We start from the raw sequence: 12,936 nt of genomic DNA on the forward strand, positions 1-12,936 counted from the left end.
GCGAAATTAAGGTCAGAGTGGTGCTACTTGTTCAAAACTTAATTAGATAAACTAATCAAAGCGCGACTATTAGCGGTATGCGGCTGTTCTGTTCTTTGTCAATGCTGGAAGTCGTTAAACGAGCACGGCTAATAAAGGAATTGTACGGATCGCAGCATATACTTGACATGATTAGAAACATCTTCACTACGGTTCTCTCTCTCTCTCTCTCTCTCTCTCTCTCTCTCTCTCTCTCTCTCTCACTTTGATAAATTTTATAATTTTTGTCTTGTTTAATGGTTTTTAATCTATATTTTAATATTTTAAATCAGTAAATCTAACTTATATATTTTAGATATATCTCATTTTATTTTGCGATTTATTATATTCATAAATCCTATTTGTCTTTTGGTAAATCAAGCATATGAATCGAAATTCAACTTGTATTTAAAGTGAGTCTCGCGACATTTTGTGATATCTCGCAGTTGAATCGCTTACGATCGATTTAACTGGGATTTAAAAACATCTGAGAGAAATGTAATAATGTTCTTTTACTGCTTCATCGAGCGATGCATAAAAAAAGAATGTGCTTAACTCTTGAAAATGTTGCGTCGTGAAAGCACTCGCGCTGATAGCTAGTGAAGAGATCTCGGAATTGCGTCATTATTGTGCGTGCTGCACGTGCGCGATTACCGATTTGCATATGACCCAGCGTCAGTTGATATAGCCGTGGTGTGTTGTTCAATGGGATCCCGGGATCTGAAATCCGGTTCTGTTACGAAAGGTCGACCACGCTCGTATGTCGAGCACGTAGAAATTCGTGCTTTCCTCTTACCTTATCTGCCGTAGCGAGTCTCGAGAGTCCCTGCGAGACGACATCGCGGATCTACAAGGGGGAAAGAGCAAGTTTTCCTACCTACCTACCTACATATCTACCTACCTACCTACCTACCTACCTACCTACCCATCCACCCACCCATCTACCTATCTATCCTCTGTTTAGTTTCTTTCCGCTTGAAGCCATCCCGACACGCCCGACGTCAGTCCGATATTTGTATCTTTCCGCTAGTTTCGCTTGTCAAAGTGGTGATATTTCTTCACGTATCTGCTAGATCAGGTTGATTCTCAGCTAACGAGATGACCTATCGATCGATATGCTATACGTTGTGGCTGCAAAATTATGATAATAAATATATAATATTTTAGAGATGTAAATAGATATTATATTTAATCATTTTCTTGCTTGAAATAATGTAATTTATTTTGTCACAATAACTTAATTAAATTTACAAATTTCTATAATATTATGTAAATTGTAATTTCATTAACAGAATAATTTAAAAAAAGAGAGTCCTTGAATACGCGCTCTAACCAATGTACCATGTTTCAAACCGATTGTCTGCTTTCGAAGTGAGCTTGATAGCGAGGTGGCTTACAAAGCTAATCGATTGTGGATGTTTGTGGCGAGCGTAACGGCAGTAAATTGTTTGAGTTCGGCCAATTCGGATTTCATTTTATCTCTGCGTTATAAAATATATTGTGCTTAATTCATATTTTAAAAATAAATTTTTATAAAAAAATTCAAGTTGCTTCTTTTCTCAAGCAGCGCACGATCTCATCGTAAAATTGCCGTAACATCGACGAGACAAGATGCATTAATTAGATGCATTATATAATAACGGAAAAAGAGCAACAGTTACTATAAAATAGGAAGTTTATCTTTCATAATCCTATCTGATGCAGGTGCTGCTTTGTATGCAAATTGTCGTGTGCTAATAAAGTTAATCCACGGTTCATAAGTTGAGGTCGTAAGATTAGATGGAAAATAACTAGTGACGCGCAAAGACCAAGGAGAGCATGAAAAACACGTATGCACTTAATATAAGTATTTGATCGCGACCTGCTATTTACAATTTTATCAAGTTTAGTGCGCGCCTCTCGTTCTGACCTAGTTGTTGAAAATTTACTATTTGCGACCAGTTTGAAGACGGAGGGAGAGTCATGCACCTCGCGAGAATCTTTTCGGAGAGTATTTGAAAGATTCCGATCGCCTAGGTTCGAGTAAATTGAATTAATATCGATGCTGTTGTAGTTATCGTTTTTGCTGTACGTGATTCTTCTAAAGTATTCGGGCGAGCGATTGCATCCGCGGTTGTTTGCCCCGTGGAACGTGATAATAGACCAGATTATGAAAAAGTTCCTCCGGCACTGTTGTTTCTCCATCGAAAGTTAGCATCTCATTTTCTACTCATAACGCTGTATATACCCGCAAGCTCATCCGGGAAAACTTATTTAACTTAAGCGATATGATTCGATACGTCGATTCTTTCGGATACAAGTCAAACAAAGTTCATTCGGAAGTTTCTTGCTGACACATATTCCCGACGGAAAAATTCCTTTTCTTCGTGGAAAGTTGCGGTCATTTGTTTTACGTTGCTTTCACTGCGAGGATCTTGCGAATAGAAAGGTCACCGGAGGATCTAACTTTTTTCGCGATGAAACGTGTCACACACATACACACACATATACATATTTTCGTGTCTATCTTATATAACTTGATAGATAAGTACGAAGTTCGAAAGAAATGGTCTCTCTTCTTCTATAATATATCATTATTGTTTATTCGCGATAAACTCGATCGTTTTGTGTAATCACAGTTATAACTATATTGATTATATTATACGCTCGTATTATCTCCCAAAGGGATTCGATTCTTGTTACTTGCGCCAGATTGCATTTTATCGACTTTGTGACCGAATTAACTTTCACGAATGGTAGTTGCTAAGGGCCGAAGTTGAAAGTGTACGAGTTCTTTGTGCGAGGTAGGACAATACAGTGCGCGGAGCAGCAGTGATGCAGCTTCGCCGGTTTATTAATAACAGAACAAAATAGAGTTTGCGTAGCGCGAACTTTCTCGGCGATGGCGGATAACGACAACGTAACGCTTCTCGCTCGTGGACTCTTATATCGAGTGACTTACCAGTCCTTACTCAACGAACCTTGTCTTCGCTCTAATAATTGAAGTTTCTTCAATTCAAGAATTCTGAAGTTTAATTCCGGGTTTTATATAGACCTCGGAAACTGAAAGTGTCCTCTTTTGTTCATGTTATAATCGTCATAGTACTACATTTCACATTTAATGCTTATCGATTTGTCTTGCTCTATTATTTTTCTTTGTATCGCGCGAATGCTCGCGAAATCTCTTAGATATAATTTGTAAAAATTAATATTGATGTGTAACGCTTCAAAACAATCGTTTTTAGAGCTGTATTATACTGTAAAACGGTGTTTCCAATTTAACTTAAAACACTTTTGAAGTATAAGTCATAAATTGGAAACACTTTATGAGGCTCTTTAAGTGATATCCTTCTTGAAAAGGGTGGATACCAAGCGATGCACGTGTGTGTGTATATTATTTAGTATACTTTTATTATGATATTTCATTTTATCTTTTCCATTTTTTAATATGTTTTACGCAACCATGCTTTAAATTAAATTAACGTTTCAGAGAATGGATATATGTGCTTTGACGCGGGATGTATGTTTTCATAACGAGATAGAAAAAGTAGAAATCATTCAGATACATTTTTATACTTTTTAATGAGAAGTATAAAGAAAAATTATTAGACTGGATATTTTATTCTCTTTGAAAGATGTACACATGTCTCAATAGAGAGCACTTGCATTGGAAGTGACGGATCTTATCGTAAAGAACACTGTTGACTTATATATATTGTTTTCATAAATTGCGAATATGTTCTTTTAGTTTAGATTATATCTTATTGGCTGCGAGATATCAGTATCGTGATATGAACTTTCGTCGACCACAGTAGTCAGTCCTTTGCGTTATTTTGTGGTTTATCCAATTACCGGAGGATTATCGGATAGAAGTATTGGAGTTGCGCGCATCGTGTAAAATTGGCCTTTCGACGAGGATTGGCAAAGCTTGCGAAGGAAAGGGAGAGATAAGGAAAAAGAAAAGGGCGAAAGCTGTCTCGAAGATGAGACAAATTGGGTTTTTGTAGTCGACATTTTTCGCACCAAAAATTGAGACTAATGTAATTTCATTGAGTTTAATTTTTGATGCTACAAATGTAGAAAAAATTACTTTATGTCAATCATCACATCTCCATTATTATGAATAAATATAGAGAAATTATTTTTGCCTGTCTATGTAATACATGAAATTATATTAAGAGCGCAATTTTTCATGAATTAATGTATGTTACGATTAGTCATGAGTTATATTTTATGGAGAATGATTTATTATAGTTTCCTCTTAGAGTAATATTTTTGTAGCAATTTTCAACTTCATTTATCGCCATACCGTTATTGCAAGAAACAATATATCTTTCGTAATTTTAACAAGAACTACGTCTAATGTATTAACGTGGAATTTATTATGGGTCAGTATCAACTTCTTTTAATGGTATTAATATTTATTATAATATTAGATTTGTGATGTTGGCATTTAATAAAATAAATTTGATATGTCTGCATTGCGGTCAATACTGCGTATTCGCGTAATTATAACTAAATCATCACTTTGAGCTTTCTCTTGTTCGACTCGTGAAACATTATCCCGTATATTACATCGCTTTAAAGCACCTTCCCTATTACAAACATTATTTGTGTCATGCGTCCTTTCATTTAATAAACGTTCCGCTGGCAAAATGTGACTACCTTGTTCGCTCTCGAAATGCGACGCATTACGTGTACGGAATACCGCCGTCTACACCATTTAGAGTAATTACTCGGCAGTGTTGAGATGTCTCCTGCATTCCTGTGCACCGTGCAGCATTTGTATACCCGTTACGATTAACGGAATGTTTCTATACGCGTGCCTCGAGGCGGCTTCCGGCATCTCGCAGGTGAATATTCAGAGAAAGTGCTTTTCCCTCGAATCCCCTTTGAATTCTTGATAACGAATCTGTAAGAAAAAATATGACTAATATGAGGGACGTATGTTCTCATTATTGAGTTATTAAATTAAGGTTAATTTAATTATATGCATAAACAATATTAACGCATATATTTTTGTTTATAGAGCTAGATAGTAGATAGTCAGCGATTTCAACATTTGGAAGGGTATTCGTAAGGCAAAGGTAAACATGTCGGAACGAGGCCATACTCGTTTTTATATTCGTTTCGAAGTCTAGGATGAGGAATATAGCGTAGCGTGGGCAACGTGAGCGCAATGATATCGTACTTATGCCTATCATAAATACGTGCTGCAGATGTAACCACTGACCATTAAAATGTTTATGGATCAGAAGCTACGAAGTAACTTTCGAGCTGTACATAGAATATATTTGCACGATCTATGAGCTTTCTGCATCTGATATTCACACCGCGCTTTTTCTGCCTTTACGCTGTTTTATTATTACAATATCGAGCTTCAATTGCGATTAATAGAATATTTCGAAGAAATAAATTTCCTGATAAAATCGATGACATTTTGCGCTGAGAAAGTTTTTTTTTGCTAAATAAGCTTGTATTTTCTTCTTATTTCAAGTATTGGAATTTGTTCAGCTATTAACATTTTGAGCTTGAAATAAAAGAATAGTTTAGTAGGTTCTAAACTCTTTTTAAAAAAGTGAAAATTAATTTTTCATAATAAATATACTTATCGTTAAAAATCGTTTTCCCCTCTTTCGCTTTTTCTCGTAATATATCTGACACAAGTTTTATATCGTTAACTCAATTCACGATTTCTCGCACATCATGCGAGTTATGTTCGCATATCGATGCGCCAGAGAGGGAAACGTCTCGCCAAGAAAAGTGTTAGTAATTTGGCGGAGTGCGTGCGGCATCGCGATACTTTATCACTATAAATGCGCCGAGTTACGACACTTCCTCTCGGCTCGTGCCAGAGCGAAACGTTTTGCTGTCTGTGGACGGGCGCGGGTGCGGGCGCGCCCTGAGAAATTTTCGATAAACCGATACCACCGCACCTGATGCCTACATCGCTTTGGAAAGTCTGACGTCGGCTCCGATACTCTTCCGACAAAATATATAGCGGCCCCTTAAGCATCGCCCGTATCCACTCTTACTAAATGCGCGTCTATCGCGCTTCTTGAATAGTTCATGTTTACGCCGTGCTGTAGCCGTACCCGCAACACGGCAGACGCTCCATTAATTTTACAGGAGACCGTTATAGACTACAGTCGCATCCACAAAAGAACTAGCGCATAAGACTTTCTTTGCATCTCTAAAAGTTGAATAAGCTTTACGCTGCCGACAACCCTACTTGACGACTATATATGTATATACTTACATACGCTCTTTGCTTGCCTCTTCCCGCGACGACGTTTTTCGATACTACTTACAGTTTGCTTCGCGACAACAATGTTAATTACAAGTACAATGTTACTAGCGCGAGCCTTAAGGAACGGAGTCGATTCTTTGTATTGGGATTTGCTGATTGTTGCGGGAGTTCGACCATTGTCTCAAAGTGACGTTTAATTATGCAATTGCTACTGGCGAGTTCAGAAAACTTTGTATGGTTTAACGTGACTTTGTTGAGGTTTTACGTGATATGTTCTCACGTATGACGCGTTTTGTTTTCCATAAAGGCGGGTAGAAAGAGACGACAGGATAACAAAAGCTGCAGCATTGCGAGGATTAACGAAGTGATGTATAATGAAAAAAATGAGAGGAATATGCAAAGCTCGCAAGCAGAGCCGGCGACTTCTCCATCGTCTTGATTGCATTATATCACACGCGATTTTTGCATAAAGCGCTACGCGCGCATAACCGTCGCAAGAGAGCTTTAAAGCCTCGTAGAGATTCAGAGGACACAAAGGTTGCTTTGTTTCGCGACGCTATCGGCATTATTAACACTAGAATATTTTCTACAAAGTTAAATTTTCATACATACAGTACGGTGCATAAGTCGTTCAAACTGCTTTAGTTTGTAACTATCTTATGATTCGCATTGATGCAGCGGGAACGTCAATGACGTGTGATGACGGTTAGCGCGAATAATAATCGTGTCATTGATGTTTCGAGAGGCAGTTTTTCTGAGGCTATCCCAAATTGGTCATAAACAGACACCTTCACCTCATCTGAATCTTAATTACAGACTAATTTGCTTTTAAATGGCTCCCGGTAAAAGGTCGTTATTCTTAAAAGGGTTCTCTGTAATGGCAATTTGAAGCAGCCCCGGGGCCGGTCGCTATTTTCATATCTGTAAACATCCAATGAACGTGCACTGTTAGCTCGATTTTATTTATAGTTGCAGGATTTTACAAACCAATTACAATTATATGTGGAATAAAGATGAGGTAAATTTTAAAAACATTATTACATTGCAATGTACACAAAAACCTTGATGTTGAGCGTTGTGATACATGTATATACTATTTATTTGAGTTTCGCTAAAATACATAGCGAGTGTATTGTAAGTTTTGATACTGTTTATCAATGTTTATTCAGCAATGCGAAGATACAAATGGCATCGTGTCACGTACAATTATAGGGTAAGAATGGAAAGAGAGTTTCAATATCTACGAAGAGTAATGCGATGGCAGATTGACAGGGAAAACTGAACGAACTATAGCAGTTAGGGGGAATGTAATTCGTGAATTAAAGACCGGCCCCTATCACTCCCTATCGCCCTAACAGCACCCACGAGAAAAGTCTGTCGCCGTAAGGGAGGATATAAATTGTTTTAACGCCGTTCTGATGCGATTTGACGAGGAACATTCCCACTGGAAGTACAGCAGCGTGAGATACCGCTATTAAATAAAGGATATCTGGTCCCCCGACTAAACCCCTCTCGATTCTCTGTCAGACAGATGGCGCGTGCCCATATCCCGTAAAATATGATTTGCATAAAGCCGGTCGCCTAGATCGGCGCCGCCCGTGAGCTCGTCCCCGCGTGAGCCTCGTTTACGTCCCGTAGCGTGTATAATCCCGTATCGTAGATACGGGAAACCCTAGCGAGACCGAGAACCCGGACGCGACAGAAACGGATGGGCGAAAACCGTTTCTGGAATCGACGTACGTCGGTCGTGTTCGACGTATCGATCTCGTCGCGGCTGGACCACGGTGAGAACGCGTACGTTTTCTATCTATCGAACACCCATACGGGTAGCTTTTCTATTTTTATATTTTGGCGTTACAAATAAAAAAAACATCGCGAGCGACTGTGCAACTGTCAGTCGAATCTTGCCGTTTCTTCAACTTGTGGTAAAAGAGAAACTTTTTCCATCGAACTTTCTGCCTTATTTTTGATAAGAATTTATTGAACATTTTGTTCATAGCGCAAGGCGCGTTACTATATAACTTTCCTAACTAATTAGAAATATGCAAAAGAATAAGGTTTACGACTTGTTCATGTAATTTCTAAATGGAATACTGGCCAAAAACAAAGTCTCTTTTCACGAGATTGGTCTTATTTTATATTTGATATAACAATTGCAAAGTGGCGATAGTTAATAATATAGGAAATTGGCTGCGCCTTTTCATTTTAGTCGGGTAAGATTGGTGGTTGGAGCAAAAAGAAATCGAAAGAAGAAATGAGACCAATGTAGAAGGAGTAAAAGAAAGAAGGGAGGTGAAGTCAACGGGCCGACGAAAATGTAAATACCCGTTCGGGGAATATCACTCGGCGCCGCTAGAAAATTAACTCGAAAAATTCCTTCTCGGTAGGTAAGCAGAGACAAAGAAGACGCAATGCCAAGGATGAACTTAAAAAGAGGAAAGAAGGAGAAGGAGAAGGAGAAGGAGGAGAAATAGACAGCAGTGATGCTCTTCTCTTTTCTTCTCACAGAGTATCGCGACAATCTTACATCGCGTCGGAATTCATTTCAATGAATTTGCATTTCAAGAGAGAATAATTCTCATCGTCCTTGTCTCTCATCCTTGTTCTTTCCTTCTTCTTTTTTCTTCTTCTCAAGTTTCCTGGTCCCTATCAATGTTTGATCGATCTTCGGATAACCTTCATTCGATGGTTGTTAATTAACATTGGTAGTTATTACTTGGCTTTCATCAATTCATCCTTTTCGCTCTTTCTCTCCTTCCTCACCGATCGAATGTCGGCGACGTGTTAGAACAGGGTGAAAATAATGGGAAGAACTTGTTAGGTTTCGCTCGAACGATGGTCGCTTCTTTTTTTCTTCGAGGGATATGGATCTATGCCAGAGAGAAATAAGATAGAAGAGAAAGTTTCGATAAGTTTGCCGGCTGTTCGCAATATCTACATTTTCGTGTAATTCAAAGTGTAATCTTTCTCTACGTTGAAATTCGGCTCACGAGTAATTACGGTAATATTTTAATTACAGAGACGAGTAGAGAGATTCTCGTTACTATTCATAAATGGTGTCGACTTAAATGCTATTTATATTTGCATAAATGTGAGTTTAAATCTCAAGAGCTTAAAAAGGATAGAGGATATGTTACTGACTGCAAAATATTCTCGTTGCGCATACGTAATTTACCAGAAATCTCATTGTCAGTAGGGATCCTAATTTATCATTATTGCGATTTAAATTGCTATAAGCTACTCATGTTTGGCTATTAATTAATTTTAAGAGATGGAGAGCCATTTTCGATACATCAAGTATTTTATCTTTTACAAGAATCTATTATTTCTTTCAGGAAGTATATATAGAGTTGAACGCTAAATATCTGAACACCGAATATTTGAACACTGATTCTGCTTAATATACAGACACGTCTAAACAAAAATTCTTAATCTATATTAAAAATATTTTTATTATATTCTTTATGTTTCATTTTTTCTTGGTTTAAAAAGTTTTTTTTTTACAATATTATTATTGTTCATTATATTTCTAGATAATTGGCATCTTATTGTAATACAAGAATACTACTTTTCTTTCGAGCTCAGACTATACGTAATATCATTATTTCGTAATATTGTTACTTGAGTATTTTATGACATTTTCCATTTCTCCGCAATTTGTACAGTGGAGAGGAAATAATTGTGGAAAACTATTCGCAAATTTTACATATCAAGGAAAGTTACCGATCTGTTACTAGTATACGTGTAACTGCGAATCTTGTTATACGATAAATAGAGCTCAAGTAGATATTATCCGTATTGTTCATAAATTACACAGTAGTGTAAATCTAACGGCAAAGTACAAAATTCCATCGTGTTTTTTAATCTAATGGTATAAAATACCGAGTATAAGGCAGAATCGTTGAACTTGGCGCTAAGGAAAAATATTCTTTCTTCATTAAGACCCCCTTTCTTTACTCTCTACACGTTATTACGTTTGCAACGTAACGCTACGATATCGCGCAGTGTAACAACTACTAGAACTTATAACAACTATAAGTGTATCGTATTAAACGTTTGCGTGCAATGTATCGATGGATGTCGAGCACTTTAACCTATTTGCTTTGAATCCGCGTATTGATCCCGGTACGCGCAATCTGTGTCAGCTTTCTTGTCCGGGTCTCCCGAGGAGTGACGAATAGAAATTCAAGGCACTCCTGCGGTAGTCAGTCGGACGGCTAACCCGTCGTCTATCCGATCGTTTTGCTAGCTTACGGTAGTTTCCTCTTCGGCAGTTTCGAGTTTCATTCGACATCTATACTACGAAATTTAACTGACATGTTAATTGTAATTGTCGTGAAAATAACTCGTAAGCAGATGCGATTGAATATCGCCGATGCATTTGATCGATAAAGCTCTCTGATGTACACACGCCGATTGGTCGTAAGAATAACCAGAACGGTTCAAGTTGAAGCAATTGGTAATTTACGCATACTTGTAAAGCGTTGAATGGTGTTTATTCACAAGAAGGAAAAATTGTACCCGTGGAGGAAGGATCAATATTATAGACGCGCCCAGGATGACGAGGACTTCCAGGAGAGGCAAAGGGAAAGCCTATGAATAATAATGCGACACGGTGGATGTCAGGGCTCTAAGTAGTACACGAAGCAAATAAACAGTGGAAGGACGTATAATCCTTCGCTGGAAAGTGCATATATTACGCCCGACTGCCTCCTCCTTGTGAATTCGCCAAGCATCTCGTTGGGCGGTTTGGATGTAACCGCATAAAATCATATCTTTCACGGTTGCTAATCTCGAATAACTCTTGGCTGTCCAATTCCGAAGTGATTCCGGATTTATATTGCTACAGCGACTAAAGTGAACTTTGCTCTTAAAAGGTCGGTCGGAAAAGCGGCGTTCCGTTTGTTATCATTTTTATCCTTAATAAGGATTTATCCGGAAAGTTAATAAGGCGTATTTTGTTTCATACATGTGTCAGAAACTTTTCTCGATATAAATTAATTTTGCAATATCTATTATTTACAATGATTTACAATGAAAATCTTATTTCAGTACGAAGTAGACGATATCGGCCATTCGTCTACTCCGAAAATGTTCCGAGAGGATAGCGCATGCTTGGGTAATACTTTAAGCCCTGTATCCTGAAAATTTATGACAGTTTGCTAAGCCTAGTATAGTGTGCCTCCCCGAATCTCTTGTACAAACATCTGGCTCTATAATCCGTTGCTCTATTATGAAAGCTGAGAGAAAAACCGGGTATCTTCGATATTGTTTCACAAAAATAGATTTTAATCCATCAAGAGTATCCAAATGCTAATGTCATCTGCTATTAATTCATGAATATTTAAGGAAAATCAAATCAGAGTGATATTCTAGATCTAGAAGGATTCTCTCTGTGAAGGTGGTGGAAATAAATATTACCTTCCTGAGTAAATAATAGAGAGATTTATCGGTTCCTTCGTAACGGTTCGACCGTCATATGTCTTCTCTGCGCCACTTCCGACCCTGTCTTTTAAATCAAATCAATCATAATCTACGCGACGCGATAATATCCTTGAATTTTAGATTTAACGTTGAGTCAGTAACGCAAATTGATTGCCGGGAGAAGATATGAGTGCGATATACTTCTGTGGGAGGGAGCCAATGATAACACAGCGAAATTTTTTCGAGATGTCAGCTTATTACACGCCACGGTAGCGCGATGAAATTTTCAAGCGAGATTTGTCGTCCACTTTTCCTGCGCGCGATTACTCGCGCGTAATGATCATAATTAACTGCAAGCAGAGCTCGGCAGGAGAAATTATGCAAAAGTTAACGCGCGTATAATGATAGCGCATTCTGTAATTACGACAACCATCTCGAATATTAAATGCCGAGAGCGGTGCTTGGCATTCGCGGGACGATCAGCGGCGTTATTTAAAAGAATATTTCTGCGACAGTTGGGAAATAAGTGAAAGACGGAGCTTTCCGCAACAAAAATTAAAACGAGTGGCGAACGTAGAGTCAGTGGAGACAGTCGTTCCGCGACGCAATTTACTTTTAAAGGAAACGCGAAGAATGTTCGATCATTCGATTAGAGTTTACGTCGTAGTAACGTCCTCGACGAGTCCTCTTCTTCGGTGAAGTTAAGTGGAGTTTGCAAAAGTAGGTTATCTGCAATTCAAATATACAGCGCTTCGAATATTCTATCCCTCCAACAGTCATTTAATCTCTGCGCAAAAGTACACGTTTTCGTTCTCGCTCTCTCTCTCTCTCGACATATAAAAACCGGGGTTGCCCGAGTTCGCGGGGATATCTCGCGTGCATATCACGCCCCCCTCGACACACTGACGATTGATACGTCGATTGTACACGCTATTTGGACCTTCGTCGGTTCGCCTTTTCCCGACTCGAACTTGTCTGCTTGTCTTTTATTCTTTCTTTTTCGGGTCACCGTGCGACACCCTTAACGCGTACGTGCACGGCACGAGATCGAGCACAGGGTTTATCGAGTCGAGTTCCGTACGACTTATCGGTCGTACCCCACCGTCCATTCAACCACGCACCCTTTGAACATACGAGGACCTCCAAGATCTCACGTATGTAACATACGTGTCGCTGTGTATCGTTTATATTGTTTTTGGACACGTTTATGACGAGAGGGAAACTATTCAAGAAGAACACGGCAGAGTTGCGCGAAAAGCGTAATC

At 38.5% G+C, this 12,936-nt stretch overlaps 1 protein-coding gene across 3 annotated transcripts in view; it reads left to right on the forward strand.

Annotated features, from left to right (window-relative positions):
- Nucleotides 1–12,936, forward strand: part of LOC112465108 (zwei Ig domain protein zig-8-like) — a 247,429-nt gene that overhangs the window by 17,112 nt on the left and 217,381 nt on the right. The gene's annotated exons all lie outside the window — the stretch shown is intronic.

Source organism: Temnothorax curvispinosus, unplaced genomic scaffold (genome assembly GCF_003070985.1).
Source record: "Temnothorax curvispinosus isolate PA1 unplaced genomic scaffold, ASM307098v1 QBEX01014901.1, whole genome shotgun sequence".
In the NCBI taxonomy this organism is placed as follows: Eukaryota; Metazoa; Arthropoda; class Insecta; order Hymenoptera; family Formicidae; genus Temnothorax; species Temnothorax curvispinosus.